The sequence below is a fragment of the Triticum urartu genome, chromosome 5, assembly GCF_003073215.2.
Source record: "Triticum urartu cultivar G1812 chromosome 5, Tu2.1, whole genome shotgun sequence".
Lineage (NCBI taxonomy): Eukaryota > Viridiplantae > Streptophyta > Magnoliopsida > Poales > Poaceae > Triticum > Triticum urartu.
In genome coordinates, this window is record NC_053026.1 from 18,135,966 (window position 1) to 18,149,518 (window position 13,553).

The 13,553-nt window shown below is 44.6% G+C and overlaps 1 pseudogene; it reads left to right on the forward strand.

Annotated features, from left to right (window-relative positions):
- Positions 1-10,739: 10,739 nt before the first annotated feature.
- Positions 10,740-11,231, forward strand: LOC125506648 (annotated as a pseudogene).
- Positions 11,232-13,553: the final 2,322 nt, after the last annotated feature.

A 13,553-nucleotide genomic window follows, 5' to 3' on the forward strand; every position in this document is an offset into this window, starting at 1 on the left:
CAATTAAATGTAATCTTTGGTATGTTTTATTGTGTGATAATTTTGACTTTCTATTAACACTGTATAAAAATTATTTTGATTATGTATGCATGATTTATAGATGTGCATGGTCTTTGATCTAATCGAATATCATAAGAAGTCCAATGTTCTAGCTTATCATTGTTATAATCGATCTACAATTATTTGCAAATTCACATATGTACCATTGCCCAACCTAAGGACTGAACATGCTGGTTAGCATAGGGATGAGAGGGTCTAGTGGAAAGTCTTGATATATGTATATCATTTATTCTAAAAAAAGATTCCTTCAATCCAATAATTGTTTACATTTTTGAGAAGCCATCAGTTTACACTTTAACGTACATGATGTGTGTAGCACACTTTTTTCATTTATTTCCATAAAAAATGCGACACTTAAATCGACGGAGATCCATAGGAGGTGACCAGAGCGTGGCTATGAGATGTGTGTCATCATCGGCAACAAGATGGAAGACGATTACCCAAACAACAGACCACACTGATGCACGCAACTTGAAGAAAATGTCGAGCATCATTTCAATGAAAATGTAATTTCCACTTTTCGCTATGTGCAACTGGGTGAAAAGGTGCAAGTCACATTATTCGCTAAAATGAACTCGTGCTTTTCAAAATGAGTAGATTCCTTATACCTCATAGACACTTTGGCCATCGCATGTGTTACTCAATTTTTTTGACTCCCTAACATATTACTAAATATTTTCACCGGGTACTCATATGCCACTAACGTCTATTGATCATAAGTTTATCGTCAAGTGGATGTTGGAAGACATTTTTTCCCTTGGCATAGCAGAAAACAATATATGCAGTTTTTATCTTTTCTATTGGATTTGTCATTTGCCCGGAGAATGAACAGCATCGGGTTTTTCTTTTTTGGAAAGCCTAAAAACAAATTAAGATTGGACAGAGGGCCTTTAGTCCCGGTTGATAATTAGAAAATAGAAAATTATATTTTTGTACAAAAAGTTCAAAACTCTATTTGTCAACATTGTTTGTAATCGAAATATTCACCTATATGCCCATGTTCACCACATTATCATAAACTATGGAATGAATATGGTCATCACATTGGTCATTTGAGACCAAATTTTTCATGGAAAAAAGTGTAAATAATATGGCATCAAATTTAAAAGTTGTCAACATAAAATTATCCATCTCTACTACTATTAAACAATCGAGTTGTGGCGGGAAGATTACATCTCAGCCATACATCCGCCATCTCTCAATGGACCGGATTGCCTCAATGTTGTATCACATCATTTACCATAATCAATTATCAACAATTACCATATGATCTACGCCATCATAATTACGCAATAATTACCATAATCTCGCTCCAACCTGGGCTTATTTTAATCATATCAATTAGCAAGAATTACCATGATCTACGTCATCATATATTTGTTTTTCTGAAACTCAACCTTGTGTGCTGCATACATAGAAGGAAAATATCAATTAACAATAATTACCATGATCTACGCCAACATGTTTTTTAAAAATCAGCCTTGTGTGATGCGTACATAGAAGGAAAATATCAATTAACAATAATTACCATGATCTACGCCATCATGTTTTTTAAAACTCAGCCTTGTGTGATGCGTACATAGAAGGAAAATATCAATTAATAATAATTACCATGATCTACGCCACCATGTTTTTTTTAAACTCAGCCTTGTGTACTGCGTACATAGAAGGAAATAAGAAAAAGGCCTGGCCCATGTTCGCATGTAGGCAGATAATAACGTGGAAACCAAATCTCTCGTTTCCTGTTTGTTTGGATCACATGATCGATCAGACCCTGACCTTGATTCCGATTGTTCCTTGAGTTCCATCACTTCCTTCTTTTCGTTCACATGTTTGAGTGTTCATCGTCTTCGACGGCTCGACTCTTGGTTTGACTCTCCTGGTCTTCTGGTCCCGAGGAACGACGGCGACGCGGGCCTGCAACGCTACGCGGCCATGACAGGTACGAGCATGTCTCCTTACACAGTCACGTCTAGCGCCCTATGCCACTGAAATGGAGCATGTGTCATTTGTCTTCCCTATCATGTAAAAACATGTTTATTTCCCTTAAATTAGAGTGAAAACAGGGTAGATTTTTGGTTAATGTGATATTCTATTTTTGTCAGATGGCTTGAAATTTCTTTAACATTACTTTTATTTTTAATGTCATGTACCATCATATTTATTTCCAAACTGTGGCGTGAGGTTATATTGCCAGTTTCTGTCATGTTCGGTTCACAAATATATATTGCCAGTCCGTGCCTTTAAGCTTTGTTGGTAGATTCTATCATTTACAGTGCATAAAATCTATTTCTGCTTTTAGTGTAATTTAGACTTGTACACAGTTTGACATTTTTCTGACATTGTGCTTACAAGTGCTTGCTTTCGCTATATTTATTATAGATAGTGTTCTGACAGATTTTATAAAGTATGTCGATAGTTGGATCATGTATCCTTGACTTGATAGACAAGTTCAAAGGTTTACATTCTTGAGAGTGCATAACTGGCACGCTAGGTCCTAACTTCGACTGCTTGCATAACCAACATTCAGTTCAAGGAAGCTTCATGTCTTACCTTGGAAATTTCTTTTACCTCTTCCAAAATTCTCCAGATCTAACAGTCCGGATTAATCTATTACATCACCACGTTAGCGCTTAGCAAAAACCCTCCGGCGGACATACTCTGCCAAAAAATCATCCGCCAAGAAACGTGTTCCGTCAAAGCGTAATCAGCTCCTTCTCAAACCGATCGAACACCATTGCTGGCTCCTTCCTGTTATATCTTTCCATGTCCATTGCATCCTCCTAGGTTAGATCGCCGCCGCCAGCATGCGGCCACAGATCAAGGCCACAACTCTTCTCTCCGGCTACCCCGGACGCCAACCCACACGCACATCCACCGGCCCGACGACAACAACGACGAAGTCCGGCATGCAGCACGCCAGCACAAGAAGGCCTCCTTCGCTAGCGCCCCCGCCCAGTGCGGCCTCCCTCGCCGGAGCCCCCGCCTAGCGCAGCCTACTATGCAGTCTGCATCATGCCCATCGCCGCCTCCCACGCCGGCGCCCCTGCCCAGCCGCTGCAACCTCCATGGAGTCGCCGCTGCCACTGTCTTCATATTAACAACTACTCTAGGGGGAATGACCACATCATGCTCAACGCCGCCTCCGCCGCCAGCACCACTGCCCAGCCACTGCAGCCTCCATCGTACTACTCTGGACTTGCCGCCGTTGCCATCGTCTTTCCAACTTGTGCTTCTTGATTACAGCGGTCAAGGTGGTTGCAGTGGCCGTGCGGTGAAGGAGAGGGGAGATCAAGGCACCAGAGAGGTGGAAGGGGATCCCAGGTGGAAGAAGGTGGTGGCCACACATCAGCTATCGTCCTCCCCATGCTATCACGCCAATGTTCTGTTGGTGCTCATCCCGCACCACGGTGCACACAGTGTGTTTGAGGTAATGCCCGCTAGCACATACAATAAATTTATCTCTTTTCTTATTTTATGATAATAGATCCTAAATTAATCTTTGATAACCACTATCGCTAGGGCCTAGGGGACTCAGATTTTCATGCATGAAATGTTTTGTTTTTAGGAATGTAGACTCTAAAATGGAGCAAACCACCCGCCCGCCAAATCTGCGCAACTTACCGATGGCCCGTCTTGAGCCCCGGCCCAGGCGGCCCTCCTCTGCTGTGATGCGGTCTTCACACTCACTGACGTTAGTTTAATTAAGAGTCTGTTTTGGTGTGTTTGAAGTGCATGGTAAGATGATGTGCACAAATAGCACTAGAAGAGTGGGCATATCCACTGGTTGGTATTTTTTTCCTTCATAAAGTGGTGGTGGTGCTAATTAACTATGGCCCTTAGTTTCATTCAAGGTATGTAGGTGCACTGCATGTATACTTCCATGAACCGCAAAAAGCAAAGAAAATTTGACTTTTTGTTCATCTGCGTGCACTTCCTTTGCATATATGCTGATCAAAGATTAAATTCAAAATGACAAGAGTATAATCCACATCCACATTGTGTATAGTAATTTTTTGTGCCAACTAATTCTATATATAATTTCGCAAATGTGTATGCTACACCCATAGTAACAAATCACATCTCAGATATCAGGGACAATACAAAAGGCTGGATATGATATTGGCTCCATGTGTACCATGCGATCTTCTACTATCATATTTGGTTTATTTGATTTCCTTCAGTTCAGACTCATCTTCTGCTACTTTGGTCCTTTGTACTAAACCTGATAAGAGCTGCAAGAACAAACTCATAAATGGTTGTTCGACTTCGTACATATTACAACAGAGTTGAATGTATAGGCCATAGATGTATTCTTATTCTTGATCGATTGACTGTAAAGCTATCAGATTTATTCTGTATGAAACTCGGGCCTACCAGTTTCAAAAGATGAAGAATATAACCTACCAAATTATTTGCTTATTCCTGTATTTTGCTCAAGCTATCTTAATTTCTTCCTTTGATGCTCGCTACTATCAAGGTGTGTGTTAATATAGCAATGCAGATGTGCTATTTTGGCTATATTATACTAACCTCATTAGTTTCATGTGCCTTCTCTTTATCATATTAGTTAGAATTACTATATCATGACGGGATCCTTTTTCTCCATGCACGGGAAGTACTTAACTTCCTCTTTGCAGAATTGACATTCTACGTATTACATGCAACAGGAGATTTATTTCTCAAGGTTATACGTGCGTTGCACGTGCACACTTACTAGTTTCATCAAAATGAAGAACTTTGATTTTCCAGGCATCTTCATCCGAGGTCGTGTGCAACTGCTACAGCCAAAACAATGCATTGTAGCTAAGACACCCTTTTGCCGAGTGGGACACTCAGTAAAGACCCCCTCTTCCGAGTTTAGCACTTGGCAATGCCCTGTTTGTGAGTTTTGTTGTTTAACCGAGTGTTTCGTTGACAATACTCGGAAAGTACCTATTTGCCGAGTTTTAATTCTTGTCGAGTACTTCTTGGTAGGAACTCGACAAAGATACTATTGCCGACTGCCTAATTGCACTACGCAAAGATGAAAATTCCAGTAGTGAAGCTTTAAAGGAGCGAGTGCTTATGTCACTAGTAGAAAAAGGGTCAAACGTGAAGCCCATTAGTGCGGTTTGTAAAAAAACGGCACTAATGTGATCAATAGTGCTGGTTCGAAGGGCTATGCATTAGTGCCGGTTCGTAATGAACCTTTAGTACCGGTTCGTGCCACGAACCGGTACTAAAGGGGTGGTGGCAGGCTGGCGTCAGGCCAGGGCCCCACGAGCCCTTTAGTGACGGTTTGTGACACAAACCGGTACTAAAGGTCTAACCTATAGTACCGGTTTGTGTCACCAACCGGCACTACAGAGTCTTAACCTATAGTCCCGGTTGAAGACACAAACCGGCACTATAGGGCAATTTTCAAACTCTACCCCCCCCCCTCCCCCTGCGTGTATCGCCATTTCAGTTTTGAAAAAATCAAAAGAAAATGATAAAAACTTCAAATAAAATCTTCGAGAGGTAGTTATATTACTACATCTACACGTTAGGAAAATTTGAAAACTTAAATTTGGACATGTTTTGCAAAAAGTGTAGGGAAAATGTAAAACGGCTATAACTTTTGCATACGATGTCGGAAAAAACGTATAATATATCAAAAAATTCAGCACGAAAATCCGCATCCGATGGAGACCGCCTACAGCCTGTTTGCAATTTTTTTAGAATCCTCAAATTCCAAAAGGAAAAAAAGATATGGTCAAATTTCAGTTTTTTTAAAAAAATTTGGTAAAATCTGGTCAAACTACTTATTCAAGAAGTATTAATGTAACTACATAATTATTCAAGAATATTAGTGTTACTAAATAATTATTTCAATTTTTGGAATTTTGGTCAAATCTGGTCAAACTGTGGTCAAACTATGGTCAAACTTATTCAAGAAATATTAGTGTTACTAAATAATTACTGTTTTTTAGAATAATAGTTTCAAACTCAAACATGTGAAATGTGTGACTTCATGCTCAAGCTAAACTCTGAGGTTAATAGGATTGACATCTTACTATTGTCAGGAAAACAACAAGTGTAGACTTGGACACGAAGGAGAATAGAACCCGAAAGTTGTTAGAGACTAAATCACCAAATAATTCATAAAAATTAAAAATCGAAAAGAGAGGTGGTTAGAGACTAAATCACCAAATAATTCATAAAAATTAAAAATCGAAAAAAAATCAAAAAAAATCCAAAAATTCAAAAAAAACCTTTAGTACCGGTTGGTAACACCAACCGGTACTAAAGGTCCCCCATACCAGGGCGCGAGCTCACGCCACGTGGTGGAACTTTAGCGCCGGTTCGTGCCGAACCGGTACTAAAGGGGGGGGGGGCTTTAGTGCACACCAATTAGTGCCGGTTATGGAACCGGCACTAAAGGCCCTTACGAACCCGTTTTAAAGCTCCGTTTTCTACTAGTGTGTTTAGCCAGTTTGTTGAACCATTGGACTTGATCATGCAACAGATGAGAAAAGAGTTCCACTGTGTTGGCCTAATAAGCCGCGGCGATGCACCGGACACGACCAGCGTGTGTATGGGCGCGGGCTGGCCGGGTCGGGCGCGTCAGGTCCACGGTGAGTAGTGTGTGCATGTGTGCGTGTGGTGCACGGGGTGGCCGTGCAAGTGTACACCGTAGGCGTGCTTGTGTGTGTGGGTCTGTTGGCGAGCCGTACGGCCCGATCGGGCGCGATCCAGCGAGGCTCACCGCGAGAAGCGCGCGTTTAGGCGCGGCACGGGCGCGGTCTGAGCACGGAGAGCGCGGCACGATCGGGGTGCGAGTGGAGGCGTGGGTGCGTGCCCGGTGCGCTGGCTCGGGGTATAAAACCGCACGGTGGCGTTGTAACAGTGTGAAATTTTCGAGTTCGTGCTCGAGGAAGGAAAGAGGCGTTCGAGTGCAAGAAAACCTACTGTGTCCACCGTGTTCTTCCTCCTCCCTTCTTCTTCTTTTCGAGTGAGCCACGGCGAGGGAGAGTGAGCTGAGTGACAGAGAGAGGAGGGCAGCTGCGAGGGACTGGAGGTTCCAACATTTGGCATCAGAGCCACGTTCTGTTCAGGGCGCGCCGGCGATGTCGATCGTCCCGTACGGCGGCGGAGTGAACCCTGCTCATGGACGACGTCGAGGATGCCGGGCTGCTCTGAGCCGCGGCTTAGGGCGTGAGTGTTGGCCTAATAAGTCGCGGCGATGCACCGGACACGACCAGCGCGTGTATGGGCGCGGGCTGGCCGGGTCGGGCGCGTCGGATCCGCGGCGAGTAGTGTGTGCGCGCGTGCGTGTGGTCCACGGGGTGGCCATGCAAGTGTACACCGTAGGCGTGCGTGTGTGTGTGGGTCTGTTGGCGAGCCGTGCGGCCCGATCGGGCGCGATCCAGCGAGGCTCACCGCGAGAAGCGCGCGTTCGGGCGCGGCGCGGGCGCGGTCAGAGCGCGGAGAGCGCGGGCACGATCGGGGTGCGAGTGGAGGCGTGGGTGCGTGCCCGGTGCGCTGGCTCGGGGTATAAAACCGCACGGTGGCGTTGTAACAGTGTGACATTGTCGAGTTCGTGCTCGAGGAAGGAAAGAGGTGTTCGAGCGCCGGAAAACCTACTGTGTCCACCGTGTTCTTCCTCCTCCCTTCTTCTTCTTTCTCGAGTGAGCCATGACGAGGGAGAGTGAGCTGAGTGACAGAGAGAGGAGGGCAGCTGCGACGGACTGGAGGTTCCAACACACTGGACTAAACTCAACGAGCTCTTGTATATGAGTGGAAATGTCTCTGTTAAAACCCGCAAGTCCTTGATGGTGGACTTCATTGATATCGAGAGCGAGCCCAAGGTGATGCTTGCATCTACCAAGCTGTGTGGAGAAGGTATCACACTCTTTGGAGCATCGCGTGTGGTGCTCCTCGATGTTGTGTGGAACCCTTCTACCCAAAGGCAGGTGATTGAACGTGCATATCGAATTGGTCAGCACAAGATTGTCCATACATACAATCTAATCGTAGAAGGAACACAAGAGAAGGGAAAATATGATAAATAAGCTAAGAAAAACCAAATGACCAAATAGTTCTTTTCAAGAGAGGCACAACCTGCGGAATGCAACCCGTTATCAGAATCTATTTCCAATGACAGGATTTTGGAACAAATGGCAGAAGATGAAATCTGGAAGAGATTTGGGATATTCTCCAATTGTAGTGACAATTGAACTTATAGATCTCTGGTAAATGGAAGCTTCTAAGATAAGAATGTTGCAATTTCCATATTTGTTTGTGGTACTTATCGTATTATATCATTAGTGGACAAGCAGGCGTTCCATCAAATTCTGAACTTATGGATTCTTCAACAAAAGAAGTAAATTATTTGCAAGGTATTGAAAATAGAAATTCTAAATTGAGATCGTATATGTGGTACGCCTCCCTGCTGGAGCCGGCGGCATGATCCGGCCGTGCCATACGATTCCGGCTTCCTGACCGTGCTACCGCACCATGGACTACCCGTTCGTTATCCCCTTTGGCTTTGCCCCTGACTTCTCTCATCAGCCAAGAAAGACGGTGGCGGAGATGGCATCCTTGCAGCAGTGTGATTCCACGAACGATTCAGAGTGGGAGGAGATAAGTTTGTTGTTGTGATGAGGTTCGGGGGCTCATCTGTGTCATTGGCAACACGGATGGAGGAGGGGGTGGGGCTCAGCCTTGGTCGTCAGGCAATGACTCAGTATACATATGTCTCCTCTATCTATTTCTAGGAACCCTAGATTCTCCTGTAATCGTTTACAAATTTGTGAGAACAAGTATGGGAGTTTAATTCTGAAGTATATAGATTAGGCTCCAATATATTATGCTCATCAAATCCTTCAAGTATACGTTATTCTCCTAACATCACTTGCCGAATTCATTTCTCTTAGTTTTTACGCCACCTCCTCCCAATTCTTTAATTATGCATGTGCTGAACAGAACGAGAAATTTTTTTGGTGAAAGGGTTGCCTCCTACCTAGCAGCGCCTGACCTTCCTCTCCGGAGGCTAACCCAGGGGTGCGCCCCAACCACTAGTATGGATTATGGGTCATAACACTAGCTATGTGGCACCTTCTCTCTCTAGTTTCTTGATTTTATCACTTGGTTGTGATCAATTTTGATGTAATCTTTGGTATGCTTTATGTGTGATGATTTGACTTTCTATTAACACTGGATACAAACTATTTTGATTATGTATGCAATGATTTATTGATGTATATGTTCTTTGATCCAATCCATATCATAATAAGTCCAATGTTCTAGCTTATTATTTGTTATAATCGATCTACAATTATTTGCAATTCACCATATGTACACTGTCAACTAAGCGAACGTCTATGTTAGCATTGGGTGAGAGGGTCTAGTGGAAGTCTTGATATATGTATATCATGTATTCTGAAAAAGATTCCTTCATGCAATATTTATTTTTATTTTTGAGAAGCCTCAGTCCACTCTTTAACCTGCATCATGTGTGCACCACACTTTTTGCATTTATTTCCATCAAAAGTTGCAACACTTCAATCTACGATGATCCATGGGAGGTGACCAGAGCCCGGCTATGAGATGTGTGTCATCATCTGCGGCAGGACAGAAGACGATCGATTACACAAACAACAGACCACACTCATGCACACAACCTGAAGAAAATGTCGGACATCATTTCAACGAAAATTAAATTTCCACTTTTCCCCAAGTGCAACCAGGTGAAATGGTGCAAGTCGCATTATTCACTAAAATGAACTCGTTCTTTTCAAAATGAGTAGATTCCTTATACATCATAGACACTTTGTCCATCCCATGTGTCACTCAATTTTTTTGACTCCCTAACATATTACTGAATGTTTTCACCGGGTACTCATATGCCACTAACGTCTATTTATCGTCAAGTGGAAGTTCGAAGACATTTTTTCCCTTGGCACAGCAGAAAACAATCTATGTGGTTTTTATCTTTTCTATCGGATTTGTCATTTGACCGAAGAATGAACAACATCAGTTTTTTCTTTTTTGCAAAATCTAAAAACAAATTAAGATTAGACAAAGGGCCTTTAGTCGCGGTTGATACTTAGAAAATAGAAAATTATATTTTTCTACAAAAATTTCAAAACTCTATTTGGCAACATTGTTTGTAATGGAAATATTCACCTATATGCCAAAGTTCACCACATTATAACAAACTATGGAATGAATATGGTCATTGCATTGGTCATTTGAGACCAAATTTTAAATGGAAAATTGTAAATAATATGGCATCAAATGTAAAAGTTGTCAACATAAAATTATCCATCTCGTCAAAATGAGCAACATTGATTTTGGAGGCATCTTCATCTAAGGTCGTGTGCAACCGCTATAGCCAAACCAATGCACTGTACCTAAGACCCCCTTTTGCCGAGTGGGACACTCAGTAAAGACCCCCTTTTCCAAGTTTAGCACTCGGCAACGCCCTGTTTGCCGAGTTTTGTTGTTTTAGCGAGTGTTTCGTTGATGATACTCGGCAAGTACGTGTTTGCCAAGTTTTAATTTTTTCCCGAGTACTTCTTTGGTAGGAACTCGGCAAAGATACTATTGCCGACTACCTAATTGCACTTGGCTAAGACGAAAATTCCAGTAGTGAAGCTTTGAAGGAGCGAGTGCTTGTGTTTAGCCAGTTTCTTGAACCATTGGACTTGATCATGGAACAGCCGAGGAAAGAGTTCAACTGGACTAAAGACATCGAGCTCCTGTATATGAGTTGAAACGTCTCTGTTAAAACCTGCAAGGCCTTGATGGTGGACTTCAATGATATCGAGAGCGAGTCCAAGGTGATTCTTGCATGTACCAAGGTGTGTGGAGAAGGTATCACCCTCTTTGGTGCGTCGTGTGTGGTGCTCCTCGATGTTGTGTGGAACCCTTTTGCCCAAAGGCAGGCGATTTGATGTGCATATCGAATTGGTCAGCAGAAGATTGTCCATACATACAATCTAATCGTAGAAGGAACGCAAGAGAAGGGCAAATGTGATATATAAGCTAAGAAAGACCAAATGTCCAAATTGTTCTTTTCAAGTGAGGCACAGCCTGCGGAGTGCAACCCGTCACCAGAATCTATTTCCAATGATAGGATTTTGGAACAAATGACGGAAGATGAAAATTTGAAAGAGATTTTTGTGAATATTCTGCCATTGTAGTGACAATAGAACTTATAGATCTCTGGTAAATGGAAGCTTCTAAGATCAGAATGTTGCAATTTCCATATTTGTTTGTGGTACTTACCCTATTATATCATTAGTGGACAAGCAGGCGTTCCATCAGATTCTGAATTTATGGATTCTTCAATAAAAGAAGTAAATTATTTTCAAGGTACTGAAAATAGAAATTCTAGATTGAGATCGTATATGTGGTACGCCTCCCCGCTGGAGCCGGCGGCATGAGCTGGCTGTGCCATCCGATTCTGGCTTCCTGACCGTGCTACCACACCATGACTACCCGTTTGTATCCCCTTTGGCTTGTCGCTGAATATCTATCAGGCCAAGAAAGAGGGTGGGGGAGATGGCATCCTTGCGGCAGTGAGATTCCACGAACGATTCTGAGTGGGAGGAGATAAGCTTGGGCGCCGCCTCTCGCTGCGCCGACCTTCTTCCACTTGGTGCTGCTTCGCACAACTCTCTCTCTTATTCTCTTCTATGGTTTCTCTCAAGAACACACACACCACACGCAAAGGAGAGAACAGCCGCTAGCTTTGCCTACAGGCTCTCTCCATGGTGAATACATTGGCTACATCTTTGGTGCTCAGCCCCTCACCGGCCTTGGCTTTCATTAACTCAAAGTGCAACATATATACACAGGGGACTCGACCCACCCACGCACTAGCCAGCCACATCTCTGGGAAACTAATCCCACGTACGCACGTCCACCTTCACCTCCTGGACTCACTCGCTGCTGCCAATAACTCGGCCGGCCAACCGTCCACTACAGAAACAGACGCAACTAGCATGCACCCGATGACTGAATCACTCAGTCCATGCCGATCAACTAACCTATGTTTTAGCTAGCTCACCAACTAACCTATGCATGCAGCTAACGACTAACTCACCCAATTCTCTTGGTCATCCAGAGTGGTCTCCAGCTCCTCGTGCGACTGCCGCATCACACGACGATGCCGTATCACACAGCATGGCAGCCTCTCGCCGCCATCGGCATCCCACCTTGCTTGCCGCATCGCATGGCAGTCCGACATCTGGCCTTCTCTGTGCACTCAACTAAAGTCTTGATGACTAGCTACTCCCTAGATCACCTAAGTTACATGCATGACGAAAAACCAAACTAAAATGCTGATACAATAATATCAAGATTAGTCCTAACATTCTCCCTCTAATCTTGATATCATACTCTTCGACGCGGATCACCCGCAGCCACTTGCCGCACGAAGTGACTTCTCCTTGCCGCGGACGACGCCATCGCAGCGCCGAACATCGCGCACCATCTTGTTGTGGATGACACCATCGCAGCGCCGATCACAACCGCGCACCATTTTGTCATGGTCGACGCCGTCGCAGCGCCCATCACCACGTCCTCTTGCTGCACCCGGCGACCACCTCTTGGCATGGACGACGCCTTCGCGACGCCGATCGCCACGCCGTGACAGCGACCCATCCCATGGATGGCATCACACCGCCATGTACACCACCACTGACCAGCTTCACGCCGATCCTCATGACGGCCTCACGCCGCCGTACAACTTCTCAGCAGCGTTGCGCTGCGTCTCATAGAAATGGCATCGCACCGTCTCGTGGCAGCGTCGTACCGCCATCTCCTCTTAGCGGCATCGCACCGCAGCCCGCCACCAGCGGCATCGCGCCGCCGACGGCCTTCACCTCGCGCCGATGTCCTCCACCTCACATGGAGTCCACCGCGTCGCCGTCGTCTCGGATCGACAAAGCTCTGATACCAATTGTTGGCGCCGCCTCTCGCTGCGCCGACCTTCTTCCACTTGGTGCTGCTTCGCACAACTCTCTCTCTTATTCTCTTCTATGGTTTCTCTCAAGAACACACACACCACACGCAAAGGAGAGAACAGCCGCTAGCTTTGCCTACAGGCTCTCTCCATGGTGAATACATTGGCTACATCTTTGGTGCTCAGCCCCTCACCGGCCTTGGCTTTCATTAACTCAAAGTGCAACATATATACACAGGGTACTCGACCCACCCACGCACTAGCCAGCCACATCTCTGGGAAACTAATCCCACGTACGCACGTCCACCTTCACCTCCTGGACTCACTCGCTGCTGCCAATAACTCGGCCGGCCAACCGTCCACTACAGAAACAGACGCAACTAGCATGCACCCGATGACTGAATCACTCAGTCCATGCCGATCAACTAACCTATCTTTTAGCTAGCTCACCAACTAACCTATGCATGCAGCTAACGACTAACTCACCCAATTCTCTTGGTCATCCAGAGTGGTCTCCAGCTCCTCGTGCGACTGCCGCATCACACGACGATGCCGT